Raw genomic sequence first — 27875 nt, forward strand, 5'->3', positions numbered from 1 at the left:
GGATTTAAGGATAAAGCATGTTGTTAGGTTTTCGACTATATAATAGAGCTTCGTTTGAAGGTTAGCATTTGAATTTAATTAGGGTTATGGGTTATGCTAGCATAAAGATTGGGGATAATGTCAAGCATAGGTTGGGTTTAAAATCAAGGTTACTTTAGGGTTATGGTTGAGGTTCAAAATAGGGTTTAAATAGTAATTACAGTTAAGGTTAATTTTAAGGTTAGGCTATTATAAGGGTTCAGTTACAGTTAGTGCTAGAGTTTAATAATGGTTAGAATTAGGGTTATTATTCAACTACATTATGGCTAGGTTAAATTAGTATATCACTTCAATTAGGATTAGGGTTTGGGTTGGATTAGGGTTAGGATTAGAGTTCAATTAGGGTTAGGGTTAGTCTAGGGATAGGATTCAATAATGGTTACAATTGAGGAAAAGGGTTGAGTTTAAGAATAGGGTTCAATTAAATGCTTAGATTAGGGATCAAGTTGTATTTAGGGTTCAAATCTATGGTTAGAGTTGAGTTTACATCATAGCTAGGGTTAGGGTTAAGGTTAGGTTTATAGTTTACATCATGGTTGGGGTTCAAGTAAGGGTTAGGTTTATGGTTAGGCTTAGGGTTACATTTATGGTTAGGATTATGGCTAGAATTAGGGTTTACATCATGGTTAGGGTTAGGGTTAAGAATTACTATTAGGATTAATGTTAGCATTTATATCATGGTTATGGTTATGGTTATGGTTATGGTTAGGATTTGCATCATGGTTAGGGTTAGGGTTATCACTTAGGTTAGGGTTTATGGTTTGGGTTATAATTATGCTTATGGTTAGGGTTTAGATTTACATCATGGTTAGGAATAGGGTTCACATCATGTTTGGAATTATTAATAGGGTTAGGGTGTACATCATGGTAAGGGTTAGGTTTAGGGTTATTTTTTAGGGAAAAAACTATCCGACCCTTAGGATGCACCAAGATATTAATACCCTTCATATATTATTAGTACATTGTAATAGATGGTTGGTGCACATCCTAAGGGCTATAGAGCCATTCCCTAATTTTAGAGTTAGGGTTTAGGGTTATGATTAGGTTAGGTTAGGGTTAGGGTTAAGATTAAGGTAATGGTTTAGAGTTGTGGCTAGGACTATGGTAAAGGTTATGGTTTAGATCATCGTGCAGGTTAGTGTTAGGGTTAACATTAGTATTATAGATAGGGTTATGGTTTATATCATGGATAGGGTTAGGGTTAATGGTTAGTGTTAGGATTAATGTTAGTGTTTACATCATGGTTAAGGTTAGGTTTAGGGTCAACGTTATGATTAGGATTTGCATCATGATTAGGGTTATTGTTACGATTATGGATAGGGTCAGGGCTTAGGATTATGGTTAGGTTTAGGGCTTGAATCATGGCAAGGGTTAGGGTTAGGGTTAGGGTTTGGGATAGTGTTTACAATTAGGATTAGGATGATAGTTAGAGTTTACATCATTATTCAAATTAGGGTTTGTTTTAGGGTTTGGGTTACGGTTAGGTTTAAGGTTATAATTAAGGTTATTGCTAGGGTTAGAACTTACATCTTGATTAGGATTAGGGTTAGGGCTAGTATTACAATTTATTTAGGATTTAATTACAATTAGAGTTAGCATTAGTATTCAAATAGGGTTAGGGTTTAAGGATAACGCATGGTGTGAGGGTTAGGATTATATAATAAAGCTTCATTTTAAGTTTAAAGTTAAGGTTTAATTAGGTTAATGGTATTAATATAAATTTGAATTTACTTTGGAGCATTTTATATATGTGCTATATGATTTATTTGTTGCTGAGAAGTGGAGTATGTGGAGGATATTTTTCTAATAGGTTTGGTGAAAGTGGAAGGATTATAAAAGGTAAGCTTATTAAAAATGATATAAATTGTAACTATTTTGTTGTTCTCATTGATGAAGTTAGCTAAGTTATCATTGGAGTAACACTAACATCATGATATTATTTGATAAAATTCTTTTATTCGATGCAGTGGCAATAGTTAATGTAGATAGGGTCGGGATTTACATCAAGCTTACAATTAGGGTAAGGATTATGGTTAGTGTTGGGGCTCAGGACTATGATTAGGGTCATGGTTATAGTTTGGATTATAGTTTAGAGTTAGGATTAGGCTTACAATTAGGTTTTACATCATGGTTAGGGTTAGGATAAGTGTTAGGGTTAGGATTATGGTTAGAGTTTACATCATGATTCAAGCTATGGATAGGGTTAGGGATAGGGTTAGGGATAGGGTTAGAGATAAGGTAAAGGGTTAGGGTTAGGATTTACATCATGGTTGGGGTTAGGGTTAGAGTTAAAGGGTTAGGATTATGATTAGAATTATTGTTTATGGTTATGGTTAGGATTATGGCTAGGGATAGAGCTTACATCATAGTTATAGATAGGGTTAGGGATATGGTTAACTATGAGGGTTAGGATTTACAAAATGATTGAGGTTAAGATTATAGTTAGGCTTAGGGTTTAGGGTTATGGTTAGAATTATGGCTAGAGATAGGGTTGTTATCATAGCTAGGGTTAGGGTTAAGGGCTACAGTTAGTATTATGGTTAGGGCTAGGTTTAGGGTAAGGGTTATGATTATTGTTAGGATTTACATCATGGTTATGATTAGGGTCAGGGTTAGGACTTATCATTATGCTTAGGATTAGGGTTTACATCAAGGTTAGGGTTAGGAGAAGAGTTGTTTTTATGGTTTGGGTTAAGGATTAGGGTTATAATTAAGATTATGGTTAGAGTTTACATCATGGTTAAGGTTAGGGTAAGGATTAGGGTTAAGGATAGTATTATGATTATGATATAATAATAATTATTAAAGGTTTTATCTCAGGATTAGGGTTAGGGTTAGTATTCTATTTAGTGTTGGAGTTTCATCATGGCTAGGGTTATGCATAGGATTAGGTTATGTATTAGAGATATAGTTAGGTTTAGGTTTGTTATTAGGTTAGGCTTAATGTTAAGATTTCATTTAGAAATAGTATTAGAGATAGAATAGCAATTATGATATGTGTTATGGATAAGGTTTAGTTTGTTCTAGGATTGCAGTTTAATTTGGTTTAGTGCTTAATTTGATTTAGTCTTTAGTCTCAGGGTCAAGATTATGTATAAAACTAAATTAGGGTGGGAAGAATAGACTAATCATAGTAAATATGAGTAATGTGTGTTAAAATAGATATATAACACTAAATGGTTACTATGTTTCGTTATTCTAAGTTGAATTTTTTGTTCACTAAAAAAAAATGCATTTTACCATCACTTTTAAAGGAGAAGAAAAACATGACCTAAAGCCATTAGTGTTAATCCCATCATATTGAAATTTGAATTCATTAGTTTCTATAGTTTTGCAAGACTAGCCCACAATTTTTCTCTAGAGTCAAGCATAAGTATTGTTAGTTAATCATTCATGTTGATATTTTATTGAGCCTCTTTTACGAGTTCAACATCAACCCGCATAACACAACAAATTTTTGTTTCAATTGAACAAACAATTCTCCAAATAACTTTTGAATGAATAACCCAAAGAGTTAAGTTATAACCCACAAAATTTATTGACTTCTCCTCATTGTCTCTCCTTTCAGGGGCCAAAGATGAGCATCTCGTCCAAGAGTACCTATAACAAGAAATAAAAGGAAAAATAAGAATACTTAAAAAATGTATGTAGCTCAAGCAAATATTGAGCATGCCTTGTATTTTCTCTTTGTTCCACCCAAGAACATTTTAGTTCCACAATTCTAAAAAGGGCATTGTGTTGCGGGGATTAGATGATAATTTGGCAGACATGGTAAATAATGTAGTGGATGGAAGAGACATCAACTTCTCTCCTATAGTGGAAATTCGGTTCCTTTCCTGCACCTTTTATAAAAAGAAAAACTTATATGAATATCCAAAAACTATCGAAGTGAAACTATCAAAATCCTTTGATAAAAGGAAACAAATAAAATATACAATGTCTAAAAGCTAAACTCTAGTAGAACATTGATTAGAAAGTTCTTCACCCATGCAAATAAATTCACAAATAAAATCATTGGGGGTTATTCTTTATGACATTAAAATGAGAATAGGCCAAAGCATAACCCCCCGAAAATCATAAAAAAACATGTTTGATCAATCCCCATTAGGTACACTATTTACAGTTGGGCATCATTAAGTCATTTCTCATACACTCGATCATAAAATCTTCATCCAAACTATTAATGTGGTTGATGGGAGGTTTAACTCTTTGTGCATCAAGACCCAACTTCATAAAAAATAAAATTAACAATACATAACAAAATTTAAAATCATCTTTCCATGCTCTTCTCTTAACTTAGGAGGCAATATGAGTTCTTCAACCTGAGCCTCCACTTCTTGTTCTTGCTTAGGAGGCATAGGGTTGTTTTCAGGATAGGCTACTAGCTTATCATCATCAAACCTAAGACATTTTTTTCTTCTTTATGAACAAAATTTAGAGTTGTAATTTACCTTCCACATGTTTTAAGAATAGTCTACACTAACGCCCATGAAACATAAAACAATAAAGGAACAAGAATGCATGAAATTTACATGCGAGTTTCATCACAACATCACTGCTCAAATATCAAATTATCATTTGACGGTGTGATGTTTTTCACATCAGCTACATACAAGAAGAGAGAATTATTTACGTTAATTTTGGGGCAAAAATGTACTCTACACTGTAAACAAATTACCTTGAAACTTCATGGGGTTGAGTGAAGGACCTCATTCATTGTCTAGAAATTAGGAATAATTCCTCCTCCAATGCACAACATAAATTAAATTAAGCTAATTTAAAAAATTGCACAATCCAATTTTATTTTTGTGAAATTGGTCACTTACCAAAGAAATTTAATGGCATTCTTAGCGATGTGTCATCAGTTGTTCAATGTCTTCTGACTCGTCAATATGGTAACAAATCTGGCCAATAGAATGTGATTATCAAACATAAAAGGAAGCAGATGAATTTTTTTATATTTTTTACTTTATATTTATTGGTATATATTGGTCCTTTCTTGGTTGGCTTGGGATCTTTCTTTTGGCTAAACCTGGAAGGGTGACTTTTTGTGATATGATTCTTGATTTGGATTTGTTTAGCTATCAATTACATTATAAGTTATTGTTATTAAGCAATTTCATTATCAAGCTCTCATCTCAAAGCCTCCAAATCTCACAGTACGGCTAAAGTGGCTCCAAAATAGCTCACTAATCTTCATGTTATACACTTTTCCAAAAAATGAATGAAGCAGCTTATTCTACCTTGCTCGACCAAGATCTGTAATTTTCAACTAACCTTCGTGTTATGCCGAAATCGTGACTTTTTGGAGCCATTTTGGTAGTGGCCCAAATCCCACCATAGTGCTTGTCCTACAATTTCACATGAATTTAGAAAAAATAATTACAATACAAAGAATTCAGCCATAAAATGGTTATCAAAGTTGGATGGTGATGTAATAGAGTTAGCAATGAAGCATACGAGATTTATATCATTAGTATAATTGCATCATCTACAAGCATGAGAAACATCAAATTAGAGACTTGATATTAATTGAAACTCACAAAAATGCTTCACTTAAGAAAACGAATTCTCTAAAAATATAGCAAGAGCTACTGAGATTTTTTAGGAAAACTATAAAGTTGTTGGTGTAATACCCTAAAAATGGTCATCTAAACCATGGGCCTCTAATCTCGACAACATCACCAAGGTCCTAACCAAAGGCAACTAAATCAACTTTGAGCACACAATTAATTAATTCTTCAATCATTAAATGTCACATGGCAAGTGAATTATTCTATATTAATTAAATATTTATTTAATTAATTAAATCATTCCAAGTAAATCATTTTGATCAATTATCCTATTTAATTTATTTTATTTTATTTTGATAAAAGTGGAATACTCCACTAAATTATATACACACACACACACACACACACACACACACACACACACACACACACACACACACACACACACACACAGGATTCAAAGAGCATACCAGAGGAAAGAACCCTAGAAAGAAAACCTCCGGTCATAGCTCATAAAATAAACCTATAAAAATATCCTAACAGTTTATACAATTTGTCGCTTAGAAAATGCGGTCACCTATAATATTAGCTTTACATAGAGGCCATATGACACTTAGCAGACCCGTCAGATAATTCTCAAAAAAGTAAACTCCTTTGTTGCTAACAATGGAAGGAGATAGATGATTTCATAGCCCCGCTCCAAACCCGTGAACCAAAATCTTTATTTTGTCTTTTGCTCTATAATACCTTTACTATACTGCAAAACCAAGAGTCTTTATGACAAGGAATTCAAATACCATGTGCTAGGGCCTTCCAATGGAGGAGAAAAAGGAGGCACCATCTAGATAGGCAAAACTGCCACTAGCGAAGACCGAACAATGTGCATTGACTCTAAGAGAAAGTGAATTCCTACAAATATATTGACAGCTGGAGCCAAACAATCTGGTGATACATGATCCAATAGAGCTACCATAGCAAACAACGTATCATCATATGAGTTAGATATCAAATCATTCCTTAAAATTGAAAGAAGTTCCCCATGCCAACCGGAAGATAATAACTGAGAATGAGAAATAAAACCAGCATACTCAAAATCACCAAATTCAAAATGGTAATTAGATAATGCACTATCCAAATCATCAGTAGTGTAGAAATGGGAGTTGAAATATACATCAAAAATTGCCCTGACCATAGCAGAAACCAGAAGCACATCCATACAGATAGTGAGAAACTGAGATGCAATATCAACAAGAGAACAACCTGAGCTTTCCGCTAGCCATCGCTTTCCCAAAACCTTGCGAAAAGCTAGAGAAAAATCCGGTGAATAAACTTGAAACAGACGCCCAAGCTTTTCATCATCCAAAGCATAAGAGTCTTGGAAATCATAATGTTTGTGAGGCATCAAAATGTGGTAGCCCACTGATTCCATCAAAAAAGATAATGCAAAGCCAATAGAAAGAATAGGAGTATAAAGAGCTCAATGTCATTATAAGAAAGCAACACAACCTCGAAAGGATAGCACAATAAATATTACCTCAAGAAAGCCCAAAAAGATACGTGCAAAACAACAACGATAAGCCGCCACCTTTATAAAAAATGATGACAATATCCACATGATGCTCATAGCCATAAATCAAAAACATGCCAAACAATAAACCAAGATATCCACACGAGTGAAATCTCCCATATGAGATGAGAAAACTCAAAAATCTGCCACCACTTGGGAAGGAAGGTAAAGGATACAATAAAACTGAAAGAACGCCATCCGGATAGAGTACAGTCACCATGAGATGAACACATGAAATTTGTGCAGTCATCAAAAATTAAACAAGCAAATGACATATGACAATAATGATAATAGCAAGGAAGATTTCAATCGTGCAAAATATAATTACCCCCGCACACCACAAATCCTAGCTAATTTGCAATAAAGGCAAACCTGTATCGAGACTAAGATTACACAGTAATGCAGTCATAATGATTGTTGCATGCCTAAATATAATCGTCATGCGAGGTACAAGGTCAATCTATTGCAAATGAGTTAGAACAAACAAATACAGAGTGAAAACAAAGAGTATAGCATGATAGTAAGAGACTCCCACACACCACAAATTCCAACCAAATGCTAGAAAAGAAAAAACCTGAACCCATCTTGAGATTACACACAATAATGCAGACATAATGAAGTAATGAGGGCCAAAGAGTCTGACACCACCACATTAAGATGCATGCATGAATGTAATCACCAGGCAAGGCACAAGGTCGTGCTTCTACAAATAACCTAGTAACAGTTAAACCGGATGAGGAGGTAAAGAACTAGAGGCCACCTCAACCAAGCATTGGATATCCTCATCCAATGCTTTATTAGCCAGGAAGTCTACCACCTTATTAGCTTCCCTAAAACAGTGAACCATAATGAAGGAATCAATATGCAAAACAAGAGTTAAATTGAAAATTAAATAAAAGAATTGAATTGAGAGAGAAATCAAACTTGAGATATTATTTCTTCTCCTAAATTGAGAACTTGAAATCAAAAAAACAATTAAATGAATTATTAATCATTCTCTAAAATTGGAACTCAAAGGTTTTGAGAAAAGAAGTTCAGTTGCATTGAAAAGACTCTTTTCTTGAATAAATCAAAGAAATTGCATGGAATCACCTATTTTCATCACAAGTGCATGGAATTAATTGAATTTTATCTCCAATGCAAACTCAAACTTATAATTTGAATGTATTTCAATCAAACTATAATTGAAATCTATCTCAAGGTTAACTAAATCTGATCTCTCAATTATTTCAATTATCTTAAATTGTGTTTTTCTTGAATAATCTCAACCGCTCATTGCTAATTGATCTTGACCGTGGGTCTCTCTTGTGATTCTCTATAAATTCAGCCTTCATCTCTCATTCAAAACACCCTAGAAATTTATTGTTATTATACAGTTTTTGCTCTAGAGTCATTGAAGATATTGTGCTTGCTTTTTGAGATTATTGCATCTTAATTTAGCTTTTTGCACATTTAGTTCAATTATGATTGCTTGGATTCATATAGCTTACTATTCATCCATCTAGAATAATCTTGCATCCATTTAGCTTAATATCATGCTCATATAGATTAAATCCTTCGTCTTGGTGTAGTCTAGTCACTGGTATTGCTTATACAAATTTGAGAGCAAGTCTATACTTGCATCTTTTAGAAGGCAATTGGTCGATTTGTGATGGTTTTATTATTCATGCTTATATCTGTCTAACCATACATATAATGACTTAATTGAAGTGTTGTGTCTTACAGCTTGCAAATACTTATTCCACTTTTCACACACACAATTGGTCCCTTGAATTTTGTAGTTTAGTTCAGTTCAAAAAATTTAAGCTCTGAAATTTAAGGAAGCTAGTGGTCTCATGAATATAATAACTTTGTCTTCTATACTATGTGCACGATAAAAACAAGTAAAAAAAAATCATTTTCCCTCCAAAACTATTTTTTAATGGAAATTAAACTTAGATGTTTGACAAGTGGCACATAATATCCCTAAGTTGGTGGGGCAATTTCTAGCCCCACCCCATTTTCACCCCCTCAAATTTGCAAGCCTAAAAAGTAGAGGCTTCTATTTTTAAAGAACAATTTCAAATAATCTCACAACACAAAATAAATTTCTTCATGGGACCACCTCTTTCTTAAAAATAAAACTTAAGCCCCTCCCATGAAACCCCCACCTTATTGTAGATTATTACTACACCTCCTACCGATTTTTTTCCAATTGCACTATAAGAAGTTTGAAATTTGAAATTTGAAGTATAATAATAAAAGGTTGTGCAAATAAAGACAAAATAGATTGTGTTACCCATGAGTAGTCCATAAAGCCTTAGGGCCAAGGGAATTGTTCGATTGAAAATTTGTTCACTATACAACCTAAACAATGAAGTGAATAACTTCCAAATTATACTTTAGTAATAGTTTTTCAATTATAATTCCAGAGAAGATAGTAATTAAGCTAGAGTGAGAGATGAGAGAAATAACTTTTCATAAAAATCGCAGGAGGTAGAAGACAAACTATATCATATTTAGCCTAAAGGCGCACAATTGATGAGAGTAAAAAATTCCTTTAAGACTCTTAATATCACATTCTTTAAGCTTCTTAATATCCTGCGAAAGAGCTGCTCCAAATTCTCATAGCTAAATGTGACTAAAAGAATGATCAAATCTTAAGCATATAAAAGAAATTTCAGTTACAGTTAAATGTGATTAAAAGAATGGTCAAATCTCAAGCATATAAAAGATTTCATTTTCACCTAAATGTGATTAAAAGAATGATCAAATCTCAAGCATATAAAAGATTTCATTTTCTTGCACTCATGAGTTAAGTAAAACAATTAATATTGTCTTTGTTTTTAAGAGCTTTTTATGGAATTTTTTAATATTGTATAACAAATTAATGTTAATTCCTACTGCATTTACAAAGAAGAGCTACAGAAGATAATGAAATATATTTATTGTAAAGAAATTGAGGAGCTAAAGTTTGTAAGTGTGAGAAATAATGTCAATTTGAAAAATAGTGAATAAAATGGGGAAATGAAATGAGATGAACTGAAATGGAATGAGATGAACTTTTCGAGCACAAGTAATTGGTAGGTTTAAATTTCATATGCCAAAATTTTAGTTTTCATCATCTCTTCTTTAATTACTATCTTGGGCATAACAATTAAATGGATTAGAGTAAACTACGACATATCTTTAGCATTACTATTAGCTTCCACAACCTTAAATGACTTAGAGTAGATTGCTACATATTTTGCTTCTTCAATGAGATTCTCCCCTTCATTTCTTTAGACATCGATATTTCACAAATAAATTTGCTCTGCATTATTTTTCTCTTGTAGTAGAGGTGCATTTTATCTTTTTTTTCCCTTTCTTGGAGCTTCTAATTTTCATGTATAATTCAATATACTTTTGAATCCTTAGATTCCCCTCTCCAAATATTATGTACAATATTATCACATCTGACTAATAAATAACCAGCTTATATATATTTGATTTTAATCGTGCATATATATATAATACGTCGAGAGATATCCTTCTCGAGGCGCCTATTAGAGTTCAGGGTACATGATAAAAATAGACGCCTCGAGAAGGATATATCATGGCATAATATGTGTGTGTGTGTGTGTGTGTGAGAGAGAGAGAGAGAGAGAGAGAGAGAGATTAAAATCAAATATATTTATAAGCTAGTAGCAGTTACGGCGCAACATGGGAAACAATAAAAATTTCAAAATAGAACTATATAATATTATATTATTAATGTTTGTTGCAATAATATGTAATATTATTTTTGCAATTATTATAATTATTATTTTCTATTCGTTTGTGTAATAATATTATAATATGCTATTATTATTAATTTATATTGTTTTGATTATTATTAGAGTTAGGGTTAGGGTTAGAATTATAATTATAATTAGGGTTAGGGTTAGGGTCAAAGTTAGAATTATAATTAGGGTTAGGGTTAGGTTTTGGGTTAGATATATAGTTAGGTTTAGGGTAAAGATTAAAATTATTAATTATGAATAAAAGTAGGGTTAGTGTTAGTGATAGGGTTTGAGGTAGGGTGAGTATAAGGGTTAATATTAGAATTATTATTAGGGTTAATGATATAATTACGTTAAGGGTTATGGTTACATTTAGGGTTGGGGTTAGGATTATGGTTAATCTTGGTGATTATAATTAGGGTTAGGGTTAAAGATTATAATTATTAATTATAAATAAAATTAGGGTTAGGGTAAGGGTTAGAATTATAATTAGGGTTAGGGTTAGGGCTAGGGTTAGGGTTAAGATTGCAATTAAAGATAGTATGTGATGATAGCTATAAGAGTTAGGGTTTGGGTTAGGATTAGGGTTGGGGCTAGAATAGGGTTAGGGTGAGGGTAGAATTAGAATTAGGGTTAGGTTTAGATTTTGGGTTAGATAAATAGTTAGGTTTAGGGTTAAAGATTATAATTATTAATTATGAATAAAAGTAGGGTTAGTGTTAGTGTTAGGGTTTGAGGTAGGGTTAGTATAAGGGTTAAGATTAGAATTATTATCAGGGTTAATGATATAATTACGTCAAGGGTTACAGTTACAGTTAGGGTTAGGGTTAGGATTAGGGTCAATCTTAGTAATTATAATTAGGGTTAGGGTTAAAGATTATAATTATTAATTATAAATAAAATTAGGGTTAGGGTAAGGGTTAGAATTATAATTAGGATTAGGGTTAGGGTTAGGTTTAACTAAGATTGCAATTAAAGATAGTACGTGATGATAGCTATAAGAGTTAGGGTTTGGATTAGGATTAGGGTTGGGGCTAGAATAGGGTTAGGGTCAGGGTTAGAATTATAATTAGGGTTAGGGTTAGGTTTTAGGTTAGATATATAGTTAGGTTTAGAGTTAAAGATTATAATTATTAATTATGAATAAAAGTAGGATTAGACTTAGTAATAGGGTTTGAGGTAGGGTTAGTATAAGGGTTAAGATTAGAATTATTATTAAGGTTAATGATATAATTATGTTAAGGGTTACGGTTACAAGTAGGGTTGGGGTTAGGATTAGGGTCAATCTTAGTGATTATAATTAGGGTTAGGGTTAAATATTATAATTATTAATTATAAATAATAGTGGGATTTGAGATGGGGGTAGTATAAGGGTTAAGATTAGAATTATTATTAGGGTTAGAGTGCGGATCTTGTCAAGATTAGGTTTTGGGTTAGCTTTAGGATCATTATTAGGTTAGGGCTGGTATTAAGATTATAAGGAGTCATAGTTTTAGAGATAAAATAATATTTATAATTGGTATTAGTTAATTATTAGGGTTAGGGTTAGTGTAATGGTTAGTATGATAATTATGGTAATGCTATGATTAAGGTTAGAGTAATAAATTATGGTTAGGGTTTGAGATAGGATTTGTAGAAGGGTAAAGATTACAAACATTGTCAGGGTTAATGAGTATGAATTATAATTATAATATGGGTTTTGATTAGGGTTAGGGTTTTAGTTAGGATTACGATAAGGGCTTTGGTTCATGTTAGGATTAAAATTATGACAATATTAGGGTTAGAAATATAATAAAATGTTAGAGTAAGGAAAAATGTTATGGTTACAATTACAGTTGCACTTACGATAGTGATTAATATTAAGGTATTGATTATGGAAATTTCTATAATGTGAGTGGATAAAAATCAAACATTATATTTATTTGATTTATATTAGCATTATTACAACAACAATTTTCAAGTCATTTGAAATTTGATTTTAGCGTTAGTTAAAATTATAATTTGGGGTAGGGTTAAGATTATGATTTGATTTATGATTATTTAATGTACAACTAGGGTTAGGATTAGGGTTTAGTGTTAGGGTTAAGTTTAGTATTATGGTTATGGTTAAGGTTTACATCATTGTTAGGGTTAGGGTTAGGGTTGTGATAATATTTAGGGTTTGCTTAAGGTTTACGATTATAGTTATGGTTAGGGTTAAAATTATGGTTAGGATAAGGGTTAGGGTTTATTGTTAGTGTTACAATTATGTTTAGATTTTATATCAAATTTAGGGTTAGGGTTAGGCTTATAATTATAATTGGGGTTATGATTATGATTATGATTTGATTTATGATTATTTAATGTATGGTTAGGGTTAGGATTAGGGTTTAGTGTTAGGGTTAAGTTTATGGCCAGGGTTAGGGTTTATTATTAGTGTAATCATAATTATAGTTAGGGTTGGGGTTAGAATTACAATTGGGGGTAGGGTTAGGATTATAATTTGATTTATGATTATTTAATGTCACAATCTTAAAGAATCATGTATATTACAAATAAATTGTAACACAAAATATGTTATGAAAATTAAAAATATTAGTAGTGGAAGTTTTATACATTGCCAGACATCCACTTCAAATTTGTTTTAAATGGTATCATGTCTTTTATATTGTTAGAGTTATCTTGTATTAGCTAATAATTATTTATTTAATTATTAATCTATTATACTCTTTGCACTTAAGCTAAACTTAGACATTTAATAATATGGTAGGTATTTAATAATTATTCTAATTATTAAATGCACTTTATCCCTTTAGGGTTTCTTTAGGGTTGCACATTTTTAGGGTTGCATATTCTCCTTTTATAAGGATTGTATTGTATTTTTTTCTTCATTCCCTCTCTGAATGATAATCTTTTTCTTCAGAGTCATTATTGTGTTTTTGTCTCCAATCTTCTCTTGTGATAGGTATTTTGCTTGCAGGTACTCTTGGGATCTCTGAAGTTGTATTTTCTAAACTTCTTCATGGTATCAGAGCTTGCATCTACTACTGCTTGTTCCTGATTTTTTAGAAGTTTTTTTTTTTAGGCAAGGGTTTCAGTTTTTTTTAGTTTTATTTCGGATCTAGGGTGCTTCTTTGTTTTTAGGAATTTTGGGCTTGAATAGACCTCACCGTTGAGCTCAGAACACCCAAAAACCCCCATTTTCATATAAAATTTGTCCAATTTGGACAACTTTGGCTTTGAGAAAATTTTATTTTATTTTGCCCCTTCAAGGGCACATTTTTTGAGAAAAAAATTGGGCATTTTAATGGCTTGCCCAGGCCGGAATCCTCACCGACGATCATCGGGGCCAACCCTCAAGGTAACCACTAGCTAGACCTCACAGTAATCGCTGACCTCACCTCACGGTAACTGTCGGCCTGAGCACAACAAACCGTAGCGGCTTCACCGCCAACAGCTCGAGAGTCACTGCCCAGAGCACCGTCGCCCGACCACCTGGAGCACAGTCATCATTGTCCGTCCGCCCGAAGCACAGTTGCCACCACCCGGCCACTGCCACCGCCCAGCCACCACAGCTCCGCTCGGCCACCACCACCGTCCAACCAGAGAGCCACCTCCGCCCAGTCACCTCCTCTTGCTCCTCTTTGAAATCTTTTTGACAGGGGGAGGTTTTTTTGTCATAACTTGGGCAAACAGAGTCGATTTTTGAAAAATCTGATATCGTCGAAAGTCTCTTTTTGAGCTTTATTCAGATCTGGAGGTGAGATTTGCTGATTTTTTCATTTTGTACCTATTTTTTTCCGTCAAAGTTAGAGCTCTTTTTTGCACTCCGGGAGTGATAACTTGGGCAAACGAACTCCGTTTTTGGCAAACAAATAGGCATCAAAAAGGTCTTGGAGAGTCCTATTCAAATTTGGGGTTAATTGTTCCAAAAAATTTACCAGGTACACAAGATATTTGTCTAAAGATTGTTTCTCTTTCTTTCTTTTCTGGCTCTCAGATTGTACTGGGGTTTTGATTTTACATCTTGTGGGGGGTGTTATTTTCTACTTTCTGTAATTTACTTCAGAAAATCAAAACACCTCAAAATTCAAAACAAAACCCCTTCTACACCCTCTGTCTAGTCTGAGAGATCACTTAATTTAAAAAAATCAAGAGCAGGTATAGGTACAGGTACACATGGCAAATTCTTCAGTTGAGCTTCTTACATCCCAGAACTATCACCTCTAGAAAGCTCGTATGAAGAGGATTCTCAGATCATGAGGAATGTGGTCCTGTTTGGATGCAGATCAGCCTCAGTTGCAGCGTCCTTTTGAGATTCTTTAGCACAAGAATAAGATGGATGAGGCTATGGGTGTCATCTCCTTACATGTTTCAGACAACTTGCTTTTTCACCTTGATGGTTTGCTCACTCCTCAGGCTATGTGGTCTGAATTTGATACTCTCTTTGGTATATCAATGAGTTCAAAGCATTACAGATTGAGGCAAAGCTCTCTTCCTTGTTACCTGAGTCCTTTCCTCACATTGAGGACTTTCTGAACAAGTTTAAAACCACTAGATCTATCATCCACAGTTGTGGTAAAAATAAGATAGATACAGAGTGTATCTACTTGATTCTCTCTAAGCTTCGAGGTCCCTATCAGATATTTTCTTCCACATTTTATTCTACTATGGATGCCTTGGGTACACGCTTCACCATGCCTCCTTTTGATGTGTTTTGTGATCGCTTGACTCGCAAGAAGGCTCACCTATCTCAGTTGGACACTCTCACAGGATCAAAGAACAAAGCATTGGTTGCACAGACATCTAAAGAGAACAAGAAGCAGAAACTAAAGCCTAAGAAGGATTCAACTGGCAGTGAGAGTTCCTCCAAGCCACCACCTAAGTCTAATTATAAATCGAAGTCCTATCCCAAACAAGAGAAATCTTCTAATTCTAGTGAGTCTTCCTCTAAGACTAAGAAGAAGTCAGATGAACTTTGCAGTTTATGTGGCAAGGAAGGACATCTAGTTTCCCGATGTTGGAAATGATTAGAGGCTTTGGAGGAAGCCATGGAGCAACATCATATTTCTTATCCTCAGCCTCCATCTTCCTCTTCTGCAGGGAAAGGACATGCTCTTTTGGCACGAGCTATTACTTCTGCATCCACTTGGATTATTGATTCAGGGGCTTCTCACCACATGACATGCTCACAATAGCTTGTTACCTCACTTGCTCACAATGATACTTTAGAAATTGCAGTTGGTGACTCAACACAACTTTCAGTTTCAAGTTCAGGTTTTGTTCCATTGACAGGTGGTTGTTTTTAGGATGTTCTTTTGGTTCCTGACATTTTGACGAACCTCCTCTTTGTTTATCATATTTGTCATTTTGGCTTTGGTAAAATAGTTGAGTTCTCACCACATGATATGTTTATTAGAGAGCTCCATGATCCCTATTTGGTTGTGGCTACTAGCAGTGTTGATCCTGATTCTCGGTTATACTGGTTTGATGGCTTTGAGAGTCCAGATGGTTCAGGTGTTTCTCTTGTAACACATGCAAATTTAGTGAGTAGACTTTGGCATGAGCATTTTGGCCATGTCAATTATAGATACTTACAGTAGATGAGCACACAAGCAGTTGTGATTGGACTCCCTCAGATATCCTATATTGATGGTGTATGTTGAGGTTGTGTACTTGGCAAGCATCACCGGGATCATTTTCCTACAGGCAGAGCCACACATGCTAAGGCACCCTTGGATTTGGTACATAGTGATCTTATGTCATTTTCGACTCCATCTTTTTCAAAGTCCAAGTATGTGCTCACATTCATTGATGACTTCTCTAGATGTACATGGGTGTACTTTCTTAAGTACAAGTCTGATGTCTTTGATGCTTTTGAGTCTTTAAGACATTTGTAGAGAAGCAGTCTGGTATTTCTATCAGGAGGGTATGCACAGATAATGGGAGAGAATATGTGAATAGGGCTTTTATAGATTTATGCATAGAGCATGGTTTGTAGCATCAGTTATCAGTTCCTCACACTCCTCAGCAGAATAGTGTTGCTGAGAGAAAGGACATAACACTACGGGAGATGGCCAATTGTATGATTTAGTCACGTTCTATGCAGCCTGCTTTTTGGGCTGAGGCAGTGAATTGTGCCACTTATATTCAAAATTGGATGCCTCATAAGGCATTGCACCAGATGACTCCTGAGGAGGCTTGGTCCCATATCAAGCCCAATGTTTCATCATTCCGAGTTTTTGGTAGTGAGGCTTGGGTATTTATTCTAGATGCTTAGAGGAAAGTAATGGAGAGGAAGAGCCGACCACTCATATTTGTTGGCTACTGTGAGGGTTTTAAGGCATACAGGTTTTTTGATCCTGATGACCTAGTTGTATTTAGTGGGCTTGTTAGCCCTTCGCTCTATTTTGTTATTTCTGATTTAATAAATTTGTACCCCTCTTTTTAGATATAAAAACAATAAGATGCAAAGTTGGGAAACCTTTCCTAATCATTTTTCACTTGTCTCCAACACCAAAATCTACCTACTAGGGGTCATGAATCCCATAGATTCAATACTCCACTTGAACTTATTTATACACACTAGCTTGTTCAATGCATTTATAAATTTTTATTAAGCATCAATCATCTCTAGAATAATGTTTCCATCCTCTACTATGCCATGAATAAAATGTTACTAATGTGTCTTAGCCTTACATGAAAGGCCAAGTCTTGTATCAAATATATGGCACTCTAGTTGTCACATAGAACTCTAATGGCTAACAAAATCAACCCACATCTAGACACGATCTCTTTAATCTAGGTAGATTCCTTATAGGAATAACTACTTGGCATGTAATTATCCTCTATTAAAGCAACCATATCCTAACACTTACTCATCCAATTGATGGTACCACCAAATAAATAAAAAATATAACCATCATCAGATTCTGCTGCCAATGTCACCTATCTAATATGAATCCAAAAATCAATGAAAATATATTAATTTTTTCTCCCATATAGAATCTTCATGACAAAACATAGAGTATTTAGAAGTATCCTATAAATATATGGACACCTTCTTAATTACATCTCAATGTTCTCATCTAAGATTAACCATTAAACAACTAAGGACTCCCAATACTTGAGTAATGCCTGGTCTTGTATAAACCACAATGTTCATCAGACTCTCAATGTAATTAGCATAACAACAAATCCATGTTGTACATGCCATGCCTTGTCTAAAGGATCAATATAAAACTTGGCAAGTATTTTTTTTGAAATGATGATTGATAACAAGTCATATTTGCACTACAATGTGCACACATAAGTTTCATAAGAACAGTATGGCACAAATAACAACTACACAAGACCTCACCATCACACAAGCAAGGTGGTACCAATGGAAGACTAACCACCGTAGACCATGAAGAACTAACAAGTGAGAGGAAGAAACCTTGGTGACTATTGGCACAAATCATGATCATACTATGAGGGAATAATCTACCTCCAATCCATATCAATCATACTAACCAACTTAAAGCTAAAATACTTACAACACACTTAGAAGATCCACATTGACGAAGGGTGCCTAACAGTTGACGTTGATTGAACAGACAAAAACATAGTCATTGTTTTAGGTGAGGAGTAGGATAAGGACCTAATAACCTCTAGTCCACTCAACAAGACCAATGAATCAACATGGAGGAAACAAATCTCCACCAAATGAGAAAATGATGGCCCACTTCCATGAAAAAACTCACTTCCCAAGACAAGGAGATGTCCTAAATCCTATTGGATGACACTTGTCATCATAATGATGGCCTAAGAAGACTCTAAAGACTAATGGGATGTACTCCCAAAGACTAGGTCATCCTTGACGAACAACGGACAACCAATTCTAGGCAACTAAACTACAAAATTGGACACCCTGGGGACACAAGCACCCTAGGAGTTTAGCATTGGAGTGTTGTCTATGTGTTGGAAACCTGGTAGTGTCTATAGTATTGTTATGTGTGCTAGTGTCCTAACTAATGAGTATTCCAAAGTTAGGGATTGGTCACTTGGACATTCTAAATACAAAAGACACACCACCAAGGACCAACGATGCCACATAAGCTCAAAAATAACAAAACAATACTCAATGGATGAAATCAACAAGTGACTTCCACGAGTGCTAAACACCACCAAAATATTAAATGAGAGGTTGGGAACAATTATAGTGACCTGACCAACACTCCTAACTCCTACCCTAAGTGAGAGGACACAAGGATAGACAACTAAAACACTTTTAAACAAAGGTGACACTTTACAACACTCTGCAAGAGGGTTTCAAAAACAACCTAAAAACTTCACCACGCAACTTAAAAAGCCACTAGAACACATGATGAAGGTATGGTGGATTTACAAAACCACCCAATATGACATTAAGACATCTTATATTCATTTTAAGCCAAATAAAAATCTCTTATATTCATTTTCCTTAACATAACATAAGCAATTCAAACAAATCATAGAGCAATTGTGCTCGGCTCCAACATTGATACACACAAACTAATCCACATGAACATAAGCGTCATCCAATATTAATTACATCCATCCTAATGAGAGGTTCATAAAATAATATTACAATTACATTACAAGAGGACTCAAATATCCTTTCAATACAAAATACATTTCACTGAATCATTGGAGAGCATAAGAAAAGTATGTGAAAAAGAATTTGCTAAACAAGATCGATCAACTATCCTCTAAACCCTAACAATGGTATGCATGCCACCCATGTTGGAATCCAAGAACACTGAGAGGGGGGTGAATTAGTGTTCTGTCGGTGTGAAGAAATTTAACCTTATTAATACAACAACTTAGAAACCAGTAAACATAAAAGCATCTAACAATAAGCAAGAATGCAACCACAAAGATGAACACCATAACACCACAAATTTATACGTGGAAAACCTCAAAGAGGAAAAACCATGGTGGGATTGGAGATCCACAATATCTATCCACTGATCAGATGAATAAATATTACAATAATTGGCCTGCACATGCAAAAAGGCCAACAGCCTAGAGCACACTGCTCATCACAAAAGGAGTCTCATTGACTACAAAAAACATCGGACTGCAATCCAAAAAGAAGATTTAACTAAAGGTGTAGCATATCCTATGTTTGAGTACAATTCTAGATAAGCTCAATACCAGAGGTCTTAAACCTCTTACACAACCCCAATTCGATCACCTATGATCGACCAAAACTTCTGCATGTGATTACAACCTTATTCGCACAAAGATAATCCTATAACCTTAATCCCATGATCTACAAAGAGATCTTACATCATTTTTATACCAACCCAGGACCTAAACAATTAGTTTGGCCACCTAAAAGATAATACAATAAATCCATTACATAAACCCGCAATCGAATGATCAACCAAGTTGGCCTAAGACCGAAATAACATAATCCAATCAATAAATCCAACCGGTAACACGTCGGGATCATCCACCAACACATTACATAAATCGGTCCATAACTTAGTAGAATAAGATAGCATTAGGTTCGGTCCTAAATGCAACACCACCGATCAACATGACCATGAATCAATGGGAACACAAACAAGATAACCAATGGCATCCAAAAGCCATCTAGAAGCTGCACCAACTCCACTTATTAAGTGCGTCAAACGATCTTCAACAAAGCTATGTCGGTAAAACCCTTACCGGTGACCAAAAGGCTTACTAGAACAAATGATAGCTCCTGAGTCATCAAATCCCAAACCAGCTGATCATGATATGCATCTGCATAGAATGAATAAAATATCCAAACCAATTCCACAAACCAAAGCATACCAAAGTATACCAGATCAATATCATAATCCAATCGCTCTACCAGAACCTACCAAAAATCGGTAAACAACCAAAACAGTCGATGTTGCCATCAATTAGAAAACATCAATGCAACACATAATCAATTCCTCCAATTTGCCAACAATCTCCCCCTTTGGCATTGATGGCAACACTAGATGTGAAAACCATCCAAGTGCCAAGAAATGCCAAACAAGTCTCCCCCAAAGGAAGACATCCAAAAATCTCCCCAAAATGATATGACAATGAAGTTCTGAAACAAATATCTTTGTACCAATTAACCACCCATAGACCTGAACCAAACTTCCCCAATAGGATACAACCAATCTTAAATTTTGTTCCTCCTCCTAGTGCCAACAATCTCCCCCTTAAACCGATATCTCTATTAAGCTTTGTTTTTCACATATATCTCTCCCCCTTTGACATCAATGCCAAAAATATGACATAAACATCAGAGAAAAATCATAAATCTCTTAACCACACAACTAACTACTCCCCCTGAGTAGTAGTACCAACACATCAATCCAGAATGAATGATAGCTCTGATAAATGCATACTGGACTGATGCCAATCAGCATCACTCAAGTCTCTACCAGAGGGGTAGAAACTCCCAATCTATCTCTGAAGTACTTAAATGATTCCTTAGGCAAAGGTTTAGTGAAGATATTTGCAATCTTCTCTTTAGTGTTCACATAAACCATTATGACTTCATTTGCTTCGACCTTCTCCTTCAAGAAGTGATACTTGATAGATATGTGCTTTGTCTTAGAATGAAATACCAGATTCTTTGATATGTCAATAGCAGCAGAGTTATCATAGTGAATAACTACTGGTTCATTAAAATCTACCCTTATATCCTTGAACATTTGCTTCATCCATAGAACTTGTGTACAGTTAGTAGAAACAACAACATACTTAGCTTCAACAATAGATAAAGGAGTACATGATTGTTTCTTGTTGATCCATGAAACAAGTTTCTTTCCAAGAAAGAAAGCTTCACCCGATGAGCTTATCTGGTTACCTATAACTCTATCCCAATCCACATCTAAATATGCTCATACTGTAAAGTCATCATAAGCCATAAATCATACCTGAAAATCCTAGCTACCAGAGCAAGGATTCAACATAATCAATTCCTTCCTTAAGAGAATATCCTTTGTAAACCAATCAAGCCTAGTTCCAATAACATCCAAGTCCATGTGTTGTCCTTTTCTAACTGATCCAATTCCTCTTTCATAGCTCTCATCCAACATTCATCTTTACATGCTTCATCCACTGATGCCAGTACAATTAAAGAAATTAAGCATACCTCATTAGCTGCCAACCTTCTTCTTGTCCAATTATCTGATCTTCTACATACTTAGGAGTCTTTTGACTTTCTATTCCTCTGCTCTGATCTTCAATTACTATTGAATTTTCTGATACTACCATTGTAACTAATTCAACATTTTGTTCTAGTACAGGTGCTATCAGTTTGGTTATGATCATCTCCATTTTCGGTTCTCTCTCATAAGTTTTTATTTCACCTTTGTACCGCTCATCCATCTTGACATTAGCGCTCCACACAATTCTCTGCAATTGGTAAACAAAACCAGATCCAAGATCCAACAAATCTTCATTGTTTAACCTTCAAAATGACTTCTCCAAATATTTGAAATAGTCTTTCAGACCACTACCAGGGGCAATGCAAGATTTGTCATCAATTTTCCTCTCTCTAAGGCAAATGCCTTGTTACCATATGAGTTTCATGTCAGTGCAAGAACATTCTACTCTACCAGATGAGTAACCGAGGTATATCCTTCAGCCAAATGAACATATGAGGCATTTGATTCTATTGGTTGAACATCAGACTTCATAACCCACTTCTCCTCATGCTCCTTCTGAATATCATCAACCTTCTGCTTTCCCATCTCATTAGATTTATCACTTCCTGCCAGTAGGTTCTTTCTTCTACAAAATTTAGCAATATGTCCTACTTTGTTGCATGTATAACAAGTGACATTATTCTTCTGAATTGCCTTACTGCAACCTTGACCATTCCTCGACCTACATTGATTAGCCATATGTCCAAAATTTCCACATGAATGACATATCACACCCATTCTACAATCGTTTGTCCTATGACCATACTTTTATAAATTGAACACTGACCAGGAACTGAATTATTACTCTGATTTTCTCTATTCCTGCATTAACTTGCTCTATGCCAAACTTATTGCAAATAAAGCATCTACCATTAAATTTATATGCATTGGGTTGCCTTACCGGTGATTTCTGGTTCTGGTTGACAGGTGGATTCTCCTTCTGATCGGTTGTTGTAACTTCATATGTAGTACCGGAGCTTTCTCCATGCTCAAATCCAAGACCTCTAGTGTCTCCCTTGTCCCTTTGATTCTTCAATAACTCATCAAGCTTAGTAGAAATAACATTGAACTTGTCTTTGTATTCATTTGCAACATCCAGATCTCCTCTTAGGACTGTCACCATTCTTTCCAACTCTTTGTCATTATTTTGTGATTGCACCAATTTAGTTCTCAATATATCGTTCTCATGCGCCAACCTAATGCATTCCTCAAATCTATATTTTATAGATATAGCAACATTTTCTTCATTCTTCTTCCGATCTTCAATCTCCTTGGGCATCCTCATAGTTAGGGCTTCCATTTCATTTTTCATAACACCGTTTTCCTGACTCAACTTCTGACATAATTCCTTTAAAGCATTCTTCTCTCCATCATCCTGATTTTGCAATTGATCACAAAGTTCCCTCCTTTTAGTTTGTGCAAATGAAAACCTCTCCTGCAGAGTAAAAATGAATTCCTTCACAGATCTCAACTCATCTTGCAACTTCATGTTCCTCAACCTTTCAACATTATAGTCTTCAAGTGCTACTTGAAGTTCCTTCCTCAAACTTATCTCCATAGATTCCAGATACAAGATCTTCCTCAAGCTGTTAGACTTATTCCGAGGCACCAAGCTCTGATACCAATTGTTGGAATCCAAGAACATTGAGAGGAGGGGGTGAATCAATGTTCTGTCGGTATGAAGAAATTCAACCTTATTAACACAACAACTTAGCAACTGGTAAACATAAAAGCATATAACAATAAGAAACAATGCAACCACAAAGATGAACACCATAACAGCACAAATTTATATGTGTAAAACCTCAAAGAGAAAAAACCATGGTGGGATTGGAGACCCACAATATCTATCCACTGATCAGATGAATAAATATTACAATAAGGGGCCTGCACATGTAGGAAGGCTAACAACCTAGAGCACACTTCTCATCACAAAAGGAGTCTCACTGACTACAAGAAAACATCGGACTACAATCTGGAAAGAAGATTCAATTGCAAGTGTAGCATCTCCTATGCCTGAGTACAGTTCTGGTTAAGCTCAATACCGGGGGTCTTAAACCTCTTACATGAATTGAATTTGATCACCTATGATCGACCAAAACTTTTCCATATGATTACAACCTTATTCGTACAAATATAATCCTATAACCTTAATCCCATGATCTACAAAGAGATCTTACATCATTTTTATACCAACCCAGGACCTAAACAATTAGGTCGGCCACCTAAAAGATAATACTATAAATCTATTACATAAACCTGCGATGCAATGATCAACCAAGTCGGCCTAAGACTGAAACAACATAATCCAATCAATAAATCCAATCGGTAACGCATCGGGATCATCCACCAACACTTTACATAAATCGGTCCATAACCTAGCAGAATAAGATAGCATTAGGTCTGGTCCTAAATGTAACACCACCAATCAATAGGAACATGAACAAGATAACCAACAACATCCTAAAGCTATCTAGAAGCATCACCAACACCACTTATCAAGTGCGTCAAAAGATCTTCAACAAATATCTGCCGATAAAACCCTTACCAGTGACCAAAAGGCTTCCTAGAACAAATGATAGCTCTTGAGTCATCAAATCCCTAACCAACTGATCATGATACACATCTGGATAGCATGGATGACATATCCAAACCAATTCCATAAACCAAAACATACCGGAGCATACCAGATCAATATCATAATCCAACCGCTCTACCAGAACCTACTGGAAACTGGTAAACAACCAAAACAATCGGTGTTGTCATCAATGATAAAACATCAATGCAACACATAATCAAAGCCTTCAAATTTCCAACAACCCAACCATTTTGAATTAAAAGATCCACTCCCTCTATGCTAGGGGATATTCATAAGGCCAAATACACTCACGCATACAAGACACACGAGGAGAGGTTAAAACACTTATTCAAACATGAAGAATGCGCAACATCAAAGATACAATATACATGACATCCAAGCACAAGGAATATCACAACATTTTAAAAGCCAAGAACACATGGCATCCACATAAGAATCAATAATTCAACACCAACAGGAAAGTTGTGATCATCTTTTAGGTGCTACTCAACTACTCAAGGGTTAATAATTAGAGAGAAAGAGAGGGGAGTGTCATCGCATTGCTCAAATGGATGGTTCATGTGAATTGAGTAGTCATATTAAATATATGATGAGACTCCATTATACTAGATCAATGCCCCATGGATTTCTAGGTCTTCCCAAGTCATCCTTAGCCTTTATGAGCACTAAATGTGTGACATGGTCACCCATAATCGTGTTTCATTATTAAGAACAATTCATTAGTTTTAACTTATTATCATAACTTCTCGATGGGTTATTTTGGCAGTCCCTTTGTGTCCTGCCCCACATTGGAAGCCACCCTCATCATTGACTCTAATACTTACACCCGAGGCTTATCATATTCACCAATGAATGCGAAGTCAAAATCAAACAAGACTATTTCACAAGTTTTCACATTACACTGGCAATCCAATCAATTCATGGTAATCACATATAACATGATCTAAATGAATCCAATTTCACATTTAATTAGGCAAATCTCTATCGCCACATAACAATCAATCAATATTTCCATCAAAATCATATTTTTCCATTTTTTTGAAAAAGACAAAAACCAATAGATTTCCTCAACCTCCATTAAAAAACCTTCCAAAATCATCAAAAATTAAAAGTTTCAAAGTTAAAACTTCAAGAGTAAACTTCAAAGTTAAATATATCATAATGAAGTAGATCAACACCCTAAAAGATATATGATAACATGGTAAATAAACATGATTTTATCTCCATACATGCAACATTCATAAAAATTAAACTCAAGAGTAAAATCCATTAACCCCCTACAATATTTTAATTTGTAGGGTCTTAAAACCCTTCTAACCTATTCTCTAATTCCCTAAAATTATCTTCTCCACAAATAGATTTATATTTGAAGAAAGATATTACTTAAATACCCAATAAGCATGTGCCATTATGTAGGTGCTTAAAGTTGTGGGTTCCTAAATCCCTAAAGTTTTAATAATTTTTCAGCACCAATAGTATAAACTCAAAAAAGATAGCTTATAGCTTATGGTCAAGTAGGGATAAATAAGGATCAATTGGCATAAATAAGTGATTCCTTTTGTAGACACTGAAAATTGTCCAATGTTTGCGTAGTGATATTTTACTAATTTTTGTCTAAAATGATTTAATAGTTTTATTATTTAATTAGACTAATCCTCTTCTTCATTCCCTATAACTAAATAATTATTAATTATTTAATTAAAACCTTCATTGTTTAATCTTCTTAACTAATTATTCCTCTAAGATTAAATTATTATTTCAATTATTTAATCCTTTCCCATATTCTTTGTAATTAAATAAATTCTTAATTTATTTAATTATCCACTTGTGAGTGGGTGAAAATAAATAAATTTTATTTATTTTTTAACTCTACTTATCACTCCACTTACCAAATTTACCACTCTAACTTACCTATTTCTCTCCTCAATTAACTCTTCCACCTTCTTCACTTAACTCTTCCCTCTCTCCACTTCATACTCACACTTGCCAATTTCTCTTGCCTCCTTCTCTACTTAACTCATCGTCTCATTTGATCTTGTCTGTCCATCTCCCAAAAAAAAATCAATCTTTGTCATTGATTATTTAAACTAATTAAATCTCTCATTTCATGTAACCACAATCTTCCATGATTTTTAAATCGACATTTCCATCACCATCACTTTGAGGTTTTAGAATTTTGCTTTGTGCACTTAAAAATTTGAGAGAATTTCAAAGAGTTGAGAAGGACAATGGACACTTCATGAAATGATGCAGCTAGGGTTTGCTTTTTTTTACATTGATTTTTTTGTTGCATTTGATTTCATTTCTCTATTGATTTGATTAAGATCTTGAAATTAGTTTGATTTTCATGGTTTCTCTTAAATTTCTTACATTCTGACGAATTTTCTTGGTCGACATTTTGGTAAATCTGATGTGAAAACATTTGTGGTTTAATCAATTTCTATTTCTTGTGAAGTTGCAAGTGTTTGGTGATGCAATTACAAATTTTGCATTGTAATTGAAAAATTAGTGATGCAATTGCAAATTTCACACCACAATTTTTAAACTCTTAAATATGGTTTTTTTTCTTACAATTGCTATGTCATGCTTTGAATTTGTATCATTGATCAAACCCTAATCACTGGTAATCAAAATTTGAGGTTCTAGATGCATTCTATTTTTGTTATTTGAGTGCACCACAATTGATTATAAGTGCACTACAACTGAAGATTGTACACCACAATTGCCAATTTTATGCCACATTTGTTTATTTTAGTTCATTTTTATTAATCTGGCACTACATGTGTTAAATTTGTCATGCAATCATTTGGTTTTTAATAAATCCTAATTCTCTAATCATAATTTTAACAAAATGATATATATATATATATATTGTATAATTGAAACCCTAAACTTTGGTAATCAAAACTCATTCTGGGTGCATTTTTTTGTTAGATAAGTGCACCACAATCTAAGATAAGTGAACTATAATTGAAGATAAGCGCACCACAATTGAATATAAGCACCACAATTGAATATTATACATCATAATTGAGGATTATTCACCACAATTGCTCTATTTACACCACAATTGACCAGTAAGAAAAAGGTAAAAAAATTCAATGTTTTTCAATTATATTTTCTTTTTTATTTTATTGAACAAGGTATTTAGTGTTACTAATACATTTGTCCAACAACTTGGAAAACTATGGGAAAGTCCATTGAAACAAATTTCTAATCTGTTTGTTGTAG

The sequence above is a fragment of the Cryptomeria japonica genome, chromosome 3, assembly GCF_030272615.1.
Source record: "Cryptomeria japonica chromosome 3, Sugi_1.0, whole genome shotgun sequence".
Taxonomy (NCBI): Eukaryota; Viridiplantae; Streptophyta; class Pinopsida; order Cupressales; family Cupressaceae; genus Cryptomeria; species Cryptomeria japonica.